The 18,291-nt window shown below is 44.4% G+C and overlaps 2 protein-coding genes and 1 non-coding gene across 3 annotated transcripts in view; 2 read left to right on the plus strand and 1 right to left on the minus strand.

Moving 5' to 3' along the window:
* Nucleotides 1-18,291, plus strand: part of SIL1 (SIL1 nucleotide exchange factor) — a 430,788-nt gene that overhangs the window by 99,418 nt on the left and 313,079 nt on the right. The gene's annotated exons all lie outside the window — the stretch shown is intronic.
* Nucleotides 1-18,291, plus strand: part of LOC126956106 (uncharacterized) — a 589,638-nt gene that overhangs the window by 58,890 nt on the left and 512,457 nt on the right. The gene's annotated exons all lie outside the window — the stretch shown is intronic.
* On the minus strand, nt 8,332-8,532 carry LOC126957759 (small nucleolar RNA SNORA74). Its single transcript, XR_007726928.1, has one exon. It is a non-coding gene; the product is annotated as a small nucleolar RNA SNORA74 (small nucleolar RNA).

Here is an 18,291-nt window from a genome sequence, read left to right on the forward strand (position 1 = left end):
CCGAATGTCGACCATTTTAGCAAATGCTTCTTTTGAGACAGGATCTTTTCACCAGGCTGGAGTGTAGTGGTACCATCATAGCTCATGGCAGCTTTGAATTCCTGGGCTCAAAGGATCCTCCTGCAACAGCCTCCCAAAGAGGTAGGATTACAGGCATGAGTCACCATGCCCAGACAGCAAATGTTTTAGCATGTAGGGAGATTATGTAATTTTTTAGACCAATTAACCGCAAATATTCTTGAAATAATCTAAGAATTACTTTGTGTTGTATTATCATGTAATAATTTTACAATGTGCCTATTCAAGTGTTTTGAGAGTTTTGCTGTTACCCAGGCTGGAGTGCAGTGCTACAATCTCCATTTCTGCTCACTGCAACCTCGGGCCTTCTTGGTTCAAGCTGGGATTACAGGCTTGCACCACCATGCCCAGCCCCAAATCTTATTATATCCCCAATTTAGCAGAATATACATATATAAAGGGAACCCAACTTCATCTCCATCTTCTAAAAATTTAAGTAAACCCTTGAGGAATTGATTTTTAAATGTCATAGTGCCGGGGTGATGGCTCACGTCTGTAATCCCAGCATTTTGGGAGGCTGAGGCAGGCAGATCACTTGAGGTCAGAATTTCAAGTTCAGCCTGGCCAACACAGAAAAATATAAAAATTAGCCAGGTGTGGTGGTGCACCCCTATAATCCCAGCTATTCAGGAGGCTGAGGTAGGAGAATCACTTGCACCTGGGATGCAGAGGTTGCAGTGAGACGAGATCTTGCCACTGCACTACAGCCCAGGTGACAGAGCGAGATTCTGTCTCAAATAAAAATAAAAATAACCCATAGTTTCTTCAAGACACAACAGGGCAAGCATTGAGGAATTTTTTAAAAAAAGTGATAAATCATATCATAGGGCAAGACTAGGGATTAGAATGTGGCATTCATTAAGGCTTTCCAGAGGAATATTTTTTAAAAATCTAAAAGACTATATGTTTTGTTCCATTAGGACAAAAGAACCCACTGCAAGAGTAGCCGAGATGTTGACCGTCTGAAACAAGGTATTTGGCATTTGGAATTGGTGTAAGAATCTGTAAGTAAGGCATTTGAGTAGTCCCTTCAAGATGTTAGATTGAACGAGGTTGATGATTGAAGAAGCAGAAATTTACAAGACTTAATACATGAAAGCTCCTAAACCAAACACTACTTTTGGAGCCAGATTCATTCAACACCACACAAGTTCTTGTGTGACTGTGACTTTGAGCAAGTAACATGTACCTTGTAGGGCTGTTAAAAGAAGAGATGTATTAAATGTATTTAACATGGTCAACATGTAGTAAATAGTATTGATATTCTATGGCGTCACGTGTCCCAAAGTATACCTCAATGACAAAAATCATAGATTCAAAGATTTTATTTTTTATAGAACCCCAGAATAATAAACATGTTATAATTATACACTTCAATCTGGTTATAAGTTATATCCTGGCAGCTACTTACCAATATGCCTGCTTGTAAGAGAGGTTCTGCAAGTCAATTTACACACAAAGATGTTTCACAAATTTTCTCAAATATAAAGATATTTACAGATTACTAAAATAATAACAAAAGCCCGCACATGTGTTTTAGTTAACAGATGTCTGAAATCTAAATAGCAAGTCTCTGAAAATCCATTATTTTCTTTTTTTTTTGATACAGTCTCCGTCTGTTGCCCAGGCTGGAGTGCAGTTGCACGATCTCAGCTCACTGCAACTTCTGCCTTCCAAGTTCAAGTGATTCTCGTGCCTCAGCCACCCAAGTGGTTGGGATTACAGGCATGCACCACCACACCCAGCTAATTTTTTAATTTTTTTCTTTTGTAGAGACAGGGTTTCACCATGTTGGCCATGCTGGTCCTGCCCTGGCCTCAAGTGATCCAGCCTCCTCGGCCTCTCAGTGTTGAGATTCTAGGCAACCATGCCTAGCCAAATCCATTATCATCACTTAATGTTTAAAGGCTACATTTAGTTTCCTATATATTGTTAGGGTTTACTAGTAAATGATTTGGTAACCTGACACCTTTGTATTCATGTCCAAAAAAATTCTTTTACAAGAACAAAAACAGTACTCTTAGCCTCTCTCACTGGAGTATTACTGAAAAGCATGATATTCTTACTCTGTTTTGGGTACATTATGACAGAGAGGTTATTATTACCAACTGTCAGTAGAATTGAGGCTTCTTGACTAAAGGGGATTGAGGTAAACCTTTGGAAGCTCGTGAACACATTTCAAGACACAACATGGCACCTGTGTCTAGCTCTACGGTACAACATGGTACTATAACACATAGTTATAGTACCACATGGTGGCCAGACGGGGAAGGCAGCTTCTCTGCAACTAAGCTGAGATCTCAAAATAGGCAATGTCAAGATGGAACCAGAAGGGAAAAACAGCATGTGTAGAGAGGTAGCGACAAAAGGCTAATTAAAGACTGAAAGAAACCAGGGTGGCCAACAAGGGAATCTAAGGGTGATAAAGATAAGAGGCTGAGAGAGATAAGGCTAGACTGCATAAGGCTTGACAGACCATAGCAAGATAAGCAAGAACTGTGTCCTGTTCACCATTTATCCCTAACATCTAGCATAGAATTCAGTTAATAAAAGCCATAAACTCTTTAAAAAGGGTGTGAGTCTTCTGGCAAGATAAGTAATTAGCACAGATTATTGTCACTCACTGCAACTCAGCCTTGGAGGGAGTACACAAATCAGAAGGAGGTCAAGTGCCTGGAAAACTAAATGACACTGCCTGGAAGAACAGATCGTGGTTGGGGTAAGAAAAGGAAGCCCAGTGTAGAAAAGGATAGAATGCCATGGGGTTAGAGGTAGCAGAGGCTGGGACAGAACTTGTCTGTTCTGCCTCCTTTCACTCCTCCTGTTCTTTGCCTTACGTCCAACCCATCACTTGCTGGGGTAGCCAGCCTATTTGAACAGGTTTAGACAACCCTAGAGTTCTCTCCAAAAGAATTAATACTGAGAAGGAGAAGTTCTACCATTGTCACTCTGGTGAAGCACAGATTCTAACTCAGAGGCTCTTTGCCTTGAGGGGGATCTTTCCTCTCCTTCAACTCATCAGAACCCTTAGTTCTGGGCTTGGCTTCTCCCTTTTAGCAGCTGATAATGAAATCCCTATCCCCACGGCCGGGCGCGGCAGCTCATGCCTGTAATCCCAGCACTTTGGGAGGCCAAGGCAGGCGGATTACGAGGTCAGGAGATCGAGACCATCCTGGCTAACACAGTGAAACCCTGTCTCTACTAAAGAATACAAAAAAAATTAGCCGGGCATAGTGGCAAGCGCCTATAGTCCTAGCTACTCGGGAGGCTGAGGCAGGAGAATGGCATGAACCCGGGAGGCAGAGCTTGCAGTGAGCCAAGATTGCACCACTGCACTCCAGCCTGGGCGACAGCGAGACTCTCTCTCTCAAAAAAAAAAAAAAAAAAAAAAAAGAAATCCCCATCCTCTACTATAAGCTTATGGGGTAAAAATCAGCCATATAAGGACTACAGCATCCACTCTCAAAGACAACAGGCTCAACCACTAATCTCTACATGACAGAATAAACTAAGACCACAGAATGAAAATGGAATGTTTAAAGAATTTAGGAGGCAGTCGGGCCCAGTGGCTTGTGCCTGTAATCCCAGCTACTCGGGAGGCTGAGGCAGGAGAATCACTTGAACCCGGGAGGCGGAGGTTGCAGTAAGCTGAGATTGAGCCATTGCACTCCAGCCTGGACGACAGAGATTCCATCTCAAATAAAAACAAACAAAAAAAACAAAACAAAACTGTCAAGGTCATTAAAAACAAGTCTAAGAAGCTGTCATGGCCAACAGGAGCCTAAGTGTAATGTGGTATCTTCAGTGGGATCCTGGAACAGACAAAACATATTACATAAAAACTAATGAAATCTGAACAAAGTATGGACTTTAGTTAATACTAATGTATCAATATTAGCCCATTTAATTGTGACAACCATAATATACCAATGTAAGATGTTATTAGGGGAAACTGGGTAGGTATATATGGGAACTCTTTGTACCATCTTCCCAACTTTTCTATAAATCTAAAAGTATTGTGAAATAAAATAAAATTTGAAGTCCTTTTTACTGTGCTTTCCCAATGAGTATATCACCCTTAAGAAGCAGCACAGGGCCGGGCGCGGTGGCTCAAGCCTGTAATCCCAGCACTTTGGGAGGCCGAGACGGGCGGATCACGAGTTCAGGAGATCGAGACCATCCTGGCTAACACGGTGAAACCCCGTCTCTACTAAAATACAAAAAAAAATTAGCCGGGCGAGGTGGCGGGCGCCTGTACTCCCAGCTACTCGGGAGGCTGAGGCAGGAGAATGGCGTGAACCCGGGAGGCGGGGCTTGCAGTGAGCTGAGATCCGGCCACTGCACTCCAGCCTGGGCAACAGAGCTAGACTCTGTCTCAAAAAAAAAAAAAAAAAAAAAAAAAAAAGAAGCAGCACAGAACATTCTTACACCCTAAAGGGCCTTTACTGGAGGGCAAGAAAGGCCAAATAAGTAACAAGGACTCCTCTGAACAAGCCCTAGGCTACTAAACTGAAAAATTAATGACTCAGCAAGTTGGCTCATTATAAGCGTTCCTAAATAGCATTAAGGATAAAGATGTTGCTAAGCAGAGATTTTTAAGTTATTACAGTTAATTTGTTAATTCAGTGAAATTGTTTTTCAAGAGTACATTGACAGGTCCATTAACTGGAGCTGTTCACAAAGCCCTAATTAAGAAACAACATTCACAGGAGTCATTGTCACTCTTTTTAAGTTCTTAATTAGTAGCTCTTAGCATGGTGTTTTCCTTTGTGTGAATTCCTAGGCACTTAGCCATCTCTTTGTGTCCCTTTGGGACTTGCAGAATTTATCCCTTTGGGTTTTGCTTTACTGGTTGAAATTTGAGTGAGACATGATCTAAAATTTCAACATAAAATCCCACTGACACTAGCTTGTTTCAACCCAGCAAGTGAAATCATGGACAGGTGCCAGGAATAGTGTTTATTAATTGTGGTTCCCTCATTTTTTTTAAATTCAAGGTTGGTGGGGGTGTTTGGAAACCCTTATTTTTAGTTTTTCCTCTTAATATGGTACAGGCCTAAGACCTGAAACTTGGCCTAAGCAATGAAAAGAGGCACTTGTGTTTACTGCTACCTATGGCAGCTGGCAGCCTGGGTATTTACAGACCAGTAACCCTGCCAGTCTCATTCCAGTTTCCATTGCAGCACGGGAAAAGATTAACAAAAAAAAACTACTTCGTCTTGGTGTGGTAGCTCACACCTGTAACCCCAGCACTTTGGGAGGCTGAGGCGGGTGGATCACCTGAGGTAAGGAGTTTGAGACCAGCCTGGCCGACGTGGCGTGGCAAAACCCCATCTCTACTAAAAATACAAAAAAACATTTAGTCAGGTGTGGTGGCGTGTGACTATAGTCCCAGCTACTTGGGTGGCTAAGGCAGGAGAATTGCTTGAACCTAGGAGGAGGAGGTTGTAGTGAGCTGAGATTGTGCCACCGCACTCCAGCCTGGGCAACAGAACAAGGCAAAAAGAAAAGAAAAGAAAAAAAAACCTACTTTGAGGCCAGGCACAGTGACACCTGTAATCTTAGCTACTCAGGAGGCTGAGTCAGGGGGATCACGTGAGCCCAGAAAGTTGAGGCTGCAGTGAGCTGTGATCATGCCACTGCACATCAGCCTGAGTGAGACCCTGTCTCTAAAAAAAATAAGTAACTACTTTGAAGCCAGGCATGGTAGCATGTACCTATAGTCCCAGCTACTTGGGAGGCTGAGGCAGGAGGTTTGCTTGGCCCAGGAAGTCGAGGGTGCAGTGAGCTGTGATTGTGCCACTGCACACCAGGCTGGATGACACAATGGAGACCCTGTATCAAAAAAGATTTTAAAAACTACTCTGAAATGTTTTACTAATCTTCTTAGACTCACCAGGAAATAAATTTCTTTGCTTAAAAAAAAAAAAAAAAAACAAGTCAAGAGGGATATGTAGGTGAATAATTAACTTTATTTATCAAGTAGGAAATCCCATCAAATTATTTAAATGCACATGACTACACCATTGATGCCTTTTGGGATATTGAATACAGGACAGAAATACCAATTATTTCTCTCTTTTTAAGTAGCAACATAGGAACTCTGCTCATGGATAGCCCTACTATAGTCAGGAAAACAACCTGTATGCTTAGAACTTGAGGACTCAGATTTAAAATACTGTAACTCTTCATAACACAAAATTTTCCTCTTTCCTTAGGAGCCATTTTGGTTTTACCAACTTGGACTGAGATTGTGGCTGAATTTGAGAAGTGCAGACTGCTATTCTTTCTTAAGACTTCTCCCTTTGGAGCACATTAAAAGTGGAGAAAACTGGTATAAGTAACCCATGCAAAAAAAACACAAATCCCAAACACACAAAAACAGACTATTTTTACTACTGGTTAATTTCTTGCAGTCACCTTAGTGCCCTAAAAGATGAAGAGTATAGGCCGGGCACAGTGGCTCAAGCCTGTAATCCCAGCACTTTGGGAGGCCGAGACGGGTGGATCATGAGGTCAGGAGATCGAGACCATCCTGGCTAACACGGTGAAACCCCGTCTCTACTAAAAAATACAAAAAAAAAAAAACTAGCCGGGTGAGGTGGCGGGCGCCTGTAGCCCCAGCTACTCGGGAGGCTGAGGCAGGAGAATGGCGTAAACCCGGGAGGCGGAGCTTGCAGTGAGCTGAGATCCGGCCACTGCCCTCCAGCCTAGGAGACAGGCTCAAAAAAAAAAAAAAAAAAGGAGACTCCGTCTCAAAAAAAAAAAAAAAAAAAAAAAAAAAAAAAGATGAAGAGTATAACATTCTAAGTCAAAGCTATTGATAACGTTAAATTTTTCAGGGAGTCATGTTGCTACTGGCTCTGAACCTGTCACTAATGAGCTGTTCAACTTTCAAGGCCTGAATTTCATTCTCCAGGACAGAGGTTGGCAAACCATAGCCCGAGGGCCAATTCCAGCCTGTTTTATATGGCTCTCAAAATAAGAATGGTCTTTAAATTTGTAAATCATTGAAAAACATTTTGACACTGAAAATTTTATGAAATTCCAATTCAATGTCCATAAACAATGTTCTATTAGAACTACAGACTTGTTACTGTCTAAGGCTGTGTTTGCACTAGAGCTGCAAACATAGTTGCAAAAACCACATGGCTGAACAAATGTAATATTATCTGGCCCTTTACAGCAAGTTTGCTGATCCCTGCTTTTGAACAGCAGTGCATAATAAACTTTCTGAATTGGTGGAAATGTTCTCTGAGTTTTCCAGTAGGGTAGTCAGCAGCGAAACAGATTCTGAGATTAAGAAATTGATTAATTTTTATCAACTTACACAGCCACATGTAGCATATAGCTACTGCACAGCAGAGCTCTAGAAAATAAGGGTTGGACTTTAGATTCTAAGAATTCTCTAAAATTCTGATACTTGGCTGGGCGCAGTGGCTCATGCCTGTACTCCCAGTACTTTAGGAGGCCAAGGCAGGTGGATCACGAGGTCAGGAGTTCGAGACCAGCCTGACGAACATGGTGAAACCCCATCTCCACTAAAAATACAAAAATTAGCTGGGTGTGGTGGTGCGCGCCTATAATCCCAGCTACTCAGGAGGCCGAGGCAGGAGAATCGATTGAACCCAGGAGGTAGAGGTTGCAGTAAGCCAAGATCGCACCATTGCACTCCAGCCTGGGTGACAGAGTGAGACTCTGTCTCAAAAAACAAACAAAAAAACCTGTAATTCCAGCATTTTGGGAGGCCGAGGCAGGCAAATCACAAGGTCAGGAGTTTGAGACCAGCCTGGCCAATATGGTGAAACCCCCATCTCTACTTAAAATAAAAAAATTAGCCTGGCATGGTGGCAGGTGCCTGTAGTCCTAGCTACTTGGGAGACTGAGGCAGAAGAATCGCTTGAACCCGGGAGGCAGAGGTTGCAGTGAGCCGAGATCGAGCCACTGCACTCCAGCCTGGGCAACAGAGCAAGACTCCGTCTCAAAAAAAAAGAAAAAAAAATTCTGATACTCTACATAATTTTTCAAATCATAATTTTAAGTACCCTACCCCCGTCTGAGCTGCAGTAATTTAATTGGAACCTACATGACAAGAAGACTACATATATTACTTATCTTGGTGTCACACAGGGCTGTCAGACATCTGGGGTCGTGATGCGGGTAGATGATATTCAGGTGAAGGCATCTAGGATTCAAAGAGGAAAAGAATGACAGGCTGTCCCTAAGACAGGGTCCTTTTTCTAACAGAAAAAAATTGTTTGCACCCAGACTAGGACCAACTCCACAGGAGGAGTCATTCCACTCTCAGAGGTGCAAAACACTGCCCAAAGGTACTCAGCTACAACACCAAAACAGTGCTTGGAGCCAAACCTCAATAAAGACAGTGCTTGCTCTTCCAACAGTGTAACACCATCACAGGCACCACACAAGCCTGGATAGCTGACAACCGCTGGATGATTCCTGAAACAGCTTTCTCATTGTTTCAGATACCTAGGCACTCCAGGTAGAAGACCTATCAGTCGAATGTTGGCTGCAAAACAGGCATGGAAGCACTGATTGCAGACCCTGTTGTCAAACTCTTTAACAGGAATCCCCTTCCATGTTTTCAGTTGTTTTATCCAACATTCAGGGAGTTCCTGCCATGTGCCAAGCACTGTGATTGGGATCTAGCAGTGAATAAAACAAGATATACTGTCCTTTCCTTCATGGATCTTACAAATATAGGTTAATTTACCTCTCAATTGTTTCCTGATAGATACCAACTAGCCAACAGGCCTGGCACAGAGGAGGTAGTCAATGTTGGAATGAACAGGGATATTTACCTGAAAACTGCACATGCAGACTGTCACCTGCCACTATTTCCTCTCTTCAGATGGGTGAAGGATGCCCTACTTTCAAGTCATCCTAAAAAGGAAGACAAGCAAACTTAGTGATCTAGTACACAGAACGGTGAATAAATAGCAATGCATTGTATATATATATATTTTTTGAGATAGGGTCTCACTCTGTCCAGGCTGGAGTGCAGTGGCATGACCATGGTTCACTGTAGTTTCAATCTCCTGGGTCAAGTGATCCTCCCAGCTTAGCCTCCCAAGCAGCTGGGACTACAGATGCATGCCAACACACCCACCTAATTTCTTTTTTGTTTTTTATATTCCCGATGAATTTGAATGTTTGGCACCCCGGTCTAAAACAACAGCTCCTAAGTACCCTGATCTGGAGAGATGGAAACAGAATGCTGCTTGCCATTTATGATTTATCTTCATTTCTACAGCCTCAGGAATTATTTTATTTACCATTATTTGCCTTTTCCCTGCCTAGAGTACTATAAAGCTAACCATCCCCCAAGCCCTACAGATATCACTAGCCTTAAGACCCCATATGTAAAAGGCTATTCACAGTTGAGGCATTCACACAAAGCACTCATATTTAGTTGAGAGAATCCTATTAAGGGAATGCCAACTGATCTAACAAAACAAGCTTTGATAAACAACTCCCCTGCCCCCCAACATCCTCCCCAGTTCCTCCTGTGGAAACTAGGATGTCACTTTTCATAGCAACTGAGGGTCATCTCTTCTCAAAAGAACCTCTTCTCAAAAAATTAGCATTCCAGGCCAGGCATGGTGCAGTGGCTCATGCCTGTAACCCCAGCACTTTAGGAGGCAGGAGGATCACTTGAGCCCAGGAGTTCGAGACCAGCCTGGACAACGTGGTGAAATCCCGTCTCTACTAAAGCCTGGGCAACATAATGAGACTTTGTCTCTACAACTTAAAAAAACAAACAAACAAAAAATTAGCTGGTTGTGGTGGCACACACCTATCATCCCAACCACTTGGGAAAAAGCATTCCAAAACAAAATTACTACAAAGGGAACTCAATAATGGGGCAACAATTATAAAAGGAACTCACTTCAATGGGGCAACAACTATTCATTTCTGAAAATCAGTAAGCAACTAAAGCGAATATACTGTCAGCCCAAAGGAGAAATTAGTGTGGTTGTAGTTGTTCAGTTCCCAGAGCCCCCTCAATCGATATTTTAATATTTTATTAAAGAGCTAGAGAATGCCCATAATTTTAAAGTGAATTCCCATCAATGTTTCCCTAATAGGGAATCCCATAGATAACTATGGTTGTAAAATCCTCTACAAAGGGAATCATGACTAGCTTTTATGGTGGGTAGTGGGAGCTACGCACTTTAATTTCAGCGAAATTAGCAAAAATCCCATTGTATCTGGCCCCCTTTGAGCACTTAGTAGACACTAAAAATAAAGGTGTGACTTTTCCATCTATTTTTACCAACCCCCTCTTCCCATTAGCTTTGATTTATTTCCAAGGTATGATTCAAGTAACTTCTTGCTACCCAAACCTGTTGGACCAGAACTATTCAGGAAGGTCTGGATTTATTCTCTCTGCAAAAAGTCATGCTCTCACAGATTAAACCTTAATGCAAGCTTTTCCAACCCACAGCCCAACACAAATTGGTAAACTTTCTTAACACATTATGAGGGTGGTTTTTTTTGGCAATATTTTTTAAATTTAGCTATCAGTTATCGTTAGTGTTACTATATTTTATGTGTGACCTAAGACAATTCTTATCCTTCCAATGTGGCCCAGGGAAGCCAAAAAACACCCCTGCCTTGATGGATAAGCAACTATGCTGGCATCCTGGGGTAGTCAACACAGAGTTGGCATGAACCAGGGCCAGAATGCCAACCAGCTATTGGCTGCTGTTCTCCCAGCAGTGTAACACTTGCCTAGGTACAAGACAACCTAGGCAGCTGCCTACAGCTGGAGCCAAGAGAGCTGAAGGGATTGCACTCACCTGCAGTTGCATCTGCCACAGCTGGCCTCTCTGCAATGAAACAACTCCAGGTTAGTCAGCCAACAGTGAACACGTGTGCAGCTCAGAGTCCTTGCCCTCAAAACGTGGTATCTTAGGCCTGAGCCACAGAAACAACAGCAGACAATAAAACCAATAGCTTATCCTTGTTTAGCTTTGTTTTCACCTCTTGTTACTCATACACCACGGCAGTTCAACAGTAGCAAAAGAGTCGATTAAACAAGTATCCGGGAGCCTGGCTCTATCGCCTAACTAGTGTCTAGCCAAATGACACTGGGCGAGTAACCTCTCTATACCTCAGTCTCCTCATTTGTAGAATGGAGATATTATATTACAGGGTCTTTCTCTGTCACCCAGGCTGGAGTGCAATGGCACAATCATGGCTCACTGCAGCCTCCACTTCCTGGGCTCAAGTGATTCTCCCACCTCAGCCTCCTGAGTGAGTAGCTGGGACTACAGGCGCGAATACACCAAGCCGAATGGGGATATTACTAATAGTACTCTGTACGTAGGGTGGTTGGGAGGCTTAAGTGATATAAGCTAACCCCCAGGATAATGTCTGGTATAGTGTGGGCACTCTGTAAACACCTGAGGAGCTACATTCCAAAAAAGGCTCAGATGGTGAATATGAGTGAGTAAAAAGGGAAAAGTTATCCAGTGAGAGAAATGGGCAGTGAAGAGTGGGAAAACTAGATAGTCCAATATAGGACTTCCTGAAAGACAATAAAAACAGCACTTAGAAAAATAACTGCAGTATTGGATATGAGGGGAATTGGAGGCAGTAGTCATGCCAAGACCTCAACTACTGATTAAGAGCAATAACCAAAATGTTAGGCCGGGCGCGGTGGCTCACACCTGTAATCCCAGCACTTTAGGAGGCCGAGGTGGGCGGATCACGAGGTCAGGAGATAGAGACCTGGCTAACACGGTGAAACCCTGTCTCTACTAAAAATACGAAAAATTAGCCGGGCGTGGTGGCGGGCGCCTGTAGTCCCAGCTACTGGGGAGCCTGAGGCAGGAGAATGTCGTGAACCCGGGAGGCGGAGCTTGTAGTGAGCCGAGATCTTGCCACTGCACTCCAGCCTGGGTGACAGAGCGACACTCCGTCTCAAAAAAAATAACCAAAATGTTTGCACAAATGATAATAAGTATTTCTACATAGTCACTATTTTTTTTTTTTTTTTAACGGAGTCTTGCTCTGTTACCAGGCTGGAGTGCAGTGGTGCTATCTCGGCTCACTGCAACCTCCGCCTCCCGGGTTCAAGCGATTCTCCTAAGTTTTGTATTTTTAGTAGAGACGGGGTTTCACCGTGTTGGCCAGGACGGTCTTCATCTCTTGACCTCGTGATCCGCCCGCCTGGGCCTCCCAAAGTGCTGAGATTACAGGCGTGAGCCACTGTGCCCGGCCTCACAGTCACCATTATAATTTATATAAGGCTAAGATCATACCTTTTTCCAGCCATCCCCAAATTTCACTCCTAACTTCCTCCAAATAATTTAGAGAAACAGGAAAATGAGTAGAGAGGGTTCATTGTTCGCTGGGTCTAAAAACAGATCTAAAAATAGCGTGCCCCTTTCAAGGCTCAGGTTAAAGGGGCTGACTCAGTTCCACCGGACATTTGTTCCTCACAAACCTTCCAAAGTCCCTGCCCCTGGCACTGGGAGATGGAGGCTGTCAGAGTCAGGCTGTAGGGGACTCCCTAGGGAGAAGAGGGACGGTACAAAAACAGGGGACGACTCCGGGACCCAGGTCTCTTTCCGATGCCCTCCAAGTTCGGGGTCACGAGGGGACGAACCCCAATTTCATCCCGTGCCCCGGCAGAAGCCACCCTACATTGCTTCTTTCCCCAGGCTGGGAAACCTCCAAGGACTCTCCCCTCGGGGTCCTTACTCACGCGCACGTGTTCGGAGCTCCGCAGGGCGCAGCAGCACTGGCAGAGGCCGGAGGGGAAAGGGCAGCCGGGAGCCGAGGGGAGCCCCGCCCCGGGGCGGCTTATGGGCGTGGCTTCGGTGGGCGGGGCCCTTGACCCCGCCTAGGAAAGGCCGGGCTTAAAAAAAAAAAAAAAATGGGAGTGCGGTGGCAGAGGTGAACCTGCTTCTTATAGGAGAGAAGGGCTGGGGTCTGAGCAATGGCTGCGTCTGTTGGACTCCCAATCCATCTCTTAAGAGTAGAAGGGGCGCATAGTTCACAGCTGCTCAGGAGAGAATCTGTGTGTCCTAGTGGAGCCAGGCTTCCTGCCTGCCCACACTACGCGCCCCCGGAACTCTGGTTCCCCTCACGAGCGTGGCGCCTTTCCGTTGCTGCAGGCCCAGCCCACGCTTTTGCGCTTCCCACGCATATCCTTTTTCTGACTTTCTGCGGCAATGCTGTCATTCGGCTAATGGATCGCCCACCCACGCAGGTCACCTTGGTCCACGGTCTTCGGGATCTTTCCAGGAGGTTTTCGAATAGATTAAGCCAGTCACTCCTACTGCTTACCTCTGCAGGACCGGCATCCCTAGTGTCCTGCAGTGGGATTTTTCGCTGAGCTGCAGTAACTGAAAAACACTGGCTTTCTCTGCTAGACTTGTCCTCCACCATGGCACAGGCAGGCAAAGTCCTTGGTCAGGACAGACTGCCTGCAAGGCTACCAGGATTTCTTTGGAACACTAAAACTTCCCTCTCCCACTGGCTAGAGTCCATATGATTCCCCTGGGGTCCAGAGTGGAAAGGCCTACAAACAGTAATTCCTAACTCCGTGCTCTAATTCTCCCAAATTCCTTTCCGATACCCGCCCCTCAACAACAACAACCTATCCTGTGGGTTTTGCTGATCTCTTGCACCAGCACCATTGCCAGATGAACCCCTGGCAACCAAGCCACTGCCCTTGGCATCTGCCAACATGTTTCATTGTCTATTTCCTCAGCTCTTTCATAAAGAAAAAGGTATGCTTCTTGTGCACCCTAACTCTTGCAGACCTCTCCTAAGAAAGCCCAGAGCCCCAGTTTGATTCCAGCAAGAGACCCTAGGCTGTAGGGCCAAAGAGCCACTGGAGGGGAAGTGGCGAGCTCAAATCTTCCCCAGTTTTGATGGAGTTGGACACAGGCTCTGGTTGGGAAAAGGCTTCCATAAATACAGTAATTTAAAAAGTCACATGATCAGTGCTGGGCTGGTAGGCAGGAGCTCTGCTTTGCAGTTAAATAGGAATGTGGCTGAAGACTGCTGCCATAATCAATGCCTACATCCGGCTGTCACAGCGTGTTCATAAAGGAAGGTTATGAGAGCTATAAAACCAGGCAGATTGGGTGGGTAATTGTCCTGCTGAGCTCTACTAAAGGAGAAATTGCATTGGCATCTCATATATTTCGCTTTCTTTCCTTCCAAACACACAAAGTGGAGAGGGCAGAGCTACTCTGAAGGTTCATGAAAAGGAAAGATGAGGGTGTATGTGTGTGTGAATGTGCATGTGTGCTTTCAAAGAAGAGACAAGAAGTAACTGAGGACAGGGAGCTATGCAGACCTTTGGGGAGAGAGGGACTAATAACCTGGTGATGATTGGATTCAGATTAGGCCAGGTAGAAGGCAGAATTTGTGTGGAAGGCCAGCCATTATAAATAAGGCTGTGAGGTGAGCCATATTTTCATGTCCTGTTGAACATGTGGTCAACTTTTTGGCCTATAGGTCTTTCAGTGACCTTTGGAGAAAAACCAAGATGATTTCTTTTGTTCCCAACTTAAAAATCCTTCATAGTCAGGCCGGGTGCAGTGGCTCATGCCTGCAATCCCAGCACTTTGGAAGGCCAAGGTGGGCGGATCATGAGGTCAGGAGATTGAGACCATCTTGCCTAACACGGTGAAAACCCACCTCCACTAAAAATACAAAAAAAAAAAAAAAAAAAAAAAAAATTAGCCGGGCGTGGTAGTGGGTGCCTGTAGTCCCAGCTGCTCGGGAGGCTGAGGCAGGAGAATGGCGTGAACCCCGGAAGCGGAGGTTGCAGTGAGCCGAGATTGTGCCAATGCACTCCAGCCTGGGTGACAGAGCGAGACTCCGTCTCAAAAAAAAAAAAAAAAAAATCCTTCATAGTCAACCTTTTTGACTTCCATCCTTTTAAATTTTGGATTAATTTTGGTGGGTTGATTTATGTTTTTTTTTACCTGTAATATCAACTATTTTTCTACTTTTTTGTTTCCTCTTCTTCCAAAGACAAAATTGTTGAGAATGATAATAAAACATAAAAGGGAACATTTCTGGAAAAAGAAAAATGCAGCTAGATGGAAAGTAAAGGACTAGGGGAAGTCCATTAGCTCTAAGTTTGACCTCATAACTTAAAGCTGACCTCAAGTTACACCAGGTCCCCAAGCTTCTTGCCTGCCTTTCCCTTTCTCCTACATCTCCTCTCATTCCTGCTTCCCTCCTTAATGACTTCTGCCTCTGTGACTACTCTTTTTCTCTCTCCCTAGACAGGAACCACCAGTAGAGAAATATCTAGTTGTTTGTTCAGTTAGTCAGTCACTCAGTCAATCGACATTTACGAAGCATCTATCACGTGCCAGACTCTGTTCAGATGCTACAGACAAAGTCAGAATAATAGAGATTCCTGCCTTCCTAAAGCTTACAGTCTAGTGGAGAAGAATGACAAGTACTATATGTATTCTTGGTCACATGTCAGGGGGCAGCTAACATAGTCTAAGGGGTCAGGAAGAGTACTAGAGAGAGCTGTATTCTCTCTGGCTGATCCTAAGGGCTTAGAGTAGAGGAGGGACCCCTCCTCCATCTGTGTACTCCTCTTGCTGCTATGTACTAGCTACCCAATTAGAGTGGGGCTCTTCAGTTGTCCTTGTTATTTCTCAAAAGCATAGTTGGATTGGCAAGGATGTGGAGAAATTGGAACCCTCATACACTGTTGGTGGGAATGTAAAATGGTGGTGCATCTGCTTTGGAAAACCGTCTGGCAGTTCCTCAAATGATTAAACATAGAGTTACTTTATGACTCAGCAATTCCAGTCCTAGGTATGCACCCAAGAGCAAATAAAGCCTGTCACACAAAAGCCTATACAGAAATGTTTATAGCACCATTATTCATAATAGCCCCCCAAAACCAAATGTTCATTACTTGATGAATGGAAAAAAAACAGTGGCATATCCACACAATGGACTATTACTCAGCCCTAAAAGGGAATGAATCCTGTAATCCCAGCACTTTGAAGACGCTAAGACAAGAGGATTGCTTGAGCCCAGGAGTTCAAGACCAGCCTGGGCAACATAAAGATGGGACCCCATCTCTACAAAAAATAAAAAAAAAATAGGTGGGCATGGTGATACACAACTATAGTCCCAGCTATTTAGGAGGATAAGGTGAGAGGATTACTTAAGCCTGGGAGGTTGAGGCTGCAGTGAGCTGTGATCATGCCATTGCACTCCAGCCTGAGTGACAGTGAAACTCTGTCTCAAAAAAAAAAAAAAAAAGAAGAAGAAGAGGCTGCACAGGTACATGGTGCACCTGTAATCCCAGCACTTTGGGAGGCCAAGGTGGGGGGATCACTTGAGGTCAGGAGTTTGAGACCAGCATGGTGAAACCCCGTCTCTACTAAAAATACAAAAAATTAGCTGGGTGTGGTGGCTTGAGCCTATATTCCCAGCTACTTGGGAGGCTAAGGCAGGAGAACTGCTTGAGCCAGGGAGGCGGAGGTTGCAGTGAGCAGAGATGGAGCCACTGCACTTCAGCCTGGCAACAGAGCAAGACTCTGTCTCACAAGAAAAAAAGAAAAAAATGAATCACGTACTGATTCATGCTACAACATAGATGGACCTTGAAAACATTAAGATAGGCTGGGCACGGTGGCTAACACCTGTAATCCCAGCACTTTGGAAGGCCGAGGCGGGCAGATCACGAGGTCAGGAGATCGAGACCATCCTGGCTAACATGGTGAAACCCCGTCTCTACTAAAAAATAGAAAAAATTAGCCAGGCATGGTGGCGGGCACCTGTAGTCCCAGTTACTCGGGAGGCTGAGGCAGGAGAATGGTGTGAACCTGGAAGGCGGAGCTTGCAGTGAGCTGACATCATGCCACTGTACTCCAGCCTGGGCGACAGAGTGAGACTCCATCTCAAAAAAAAAAAAAAAGAGAGAAAGAAAGAAAACATTAAGATAAAGAAGCTGGTCACAAAATATCACATATTGTTTGATCCCATTCATATGAAAGTCCAGAATAGGAAAATCTGCAGAGACTGGAAGGAAAATCTGTAGAGACAGGAAGTAGATTAGGGGTTGCTTAGGGTTGAGTGGGGGACAAGGTGATAGCTAAGGGGCTTGGAGTTTCTTTTTGATGTGATGAAAATGTTCTAAAATTGTGGCAATGGTTGCACGTAACTGAGTATAATAAAAACCATTGAATTGTACTTTTTTTTTTGAGACAGAGTTTTGCTCTTGTTGCCCAGGCTGGAGTGCAATGGCACGATCTTGGCTCACTGCAACCTCTGCCTCCCGGTTTCAAGCAATTCTTTCAAGCAATTCCTGTCTCAGCCTCCCCAGTAGCCGGGATTACAGGCACCCACCACCACGCCCGGCTAATTTTTGTATTTTTAGTAGAGATGGGGTTTCATCATATTGGTCAGGCTGGTCTCGAACTCCTGACCTCAGGTGATCCACCCGCCTTGGCCTCCCAAAGTGCTGGGATTACAGGCGTGAGCCACCACACCCAGCAAATTGCACTCTTTAAATGTGTAGGTTGTAGGGTGTGTGAATTATATCTCAATAAAACTGTTTAAATAACAACAATGAAAAGTATATGGGGCCGGGTATGGTGGCTCACGCCTGTAATCCTAACATTTTGGGAGGCCAAGGTGGGAGGATCACTTCAGCCCAAGAGTACAAGACTAGCCTGGACAACATAACAAGATTCTGTCTCTATATATTAAAAAATAAATACAATACAATAAGATAAAATACAGCCGGGTGCATGGTTCACGCCTGTAATCCCAGTACTTTGGGAGGCTGAGGTGGGCAGATCACGAGGTCAGGAGATCGAGACCATCCTGGCTAACACGGTGAAACCCCATCTCTACTAAAAATACAAAAAATTAGCCAGGCATGGTGGCAGGCGCCTGTAGTCCCAGCTACTGGGGAGGCTGAGGCAGGAAAACAGCATGAACCCAGGAGGAGGAGTTTTCAGTGAGCCAATATTGGGCCACTGCACTCCAGCCTAGGCAACAGAGTGAAACTCCATCTCAAAATAAAATAAAAAATAAAATAAAATACACACACACACACACACACACACACACACACACACACACACATAAAAGAAAGCAGCATACTTGAGAACCTGAAAAAAAAATCTATAATTCTGCTTGTAATTGTGGGCTGCATGGTCACTGTCAATTTTCTTTTTT

Source organism: Macaca thibetana, chromosome 6 (genome assembly GCF_024542745.1).
Source record: "Macaca thibetana thibetana isolate TM-01 chromosome 6, ASM2454274v1, whole genome shotgun sequence".
NCBI classification, from domain to species: Eukaryota; Metazoa; Chordata; class Mammalia; order Primates; family Cercopithecidae; genus Macaca; species Macaca thibetana.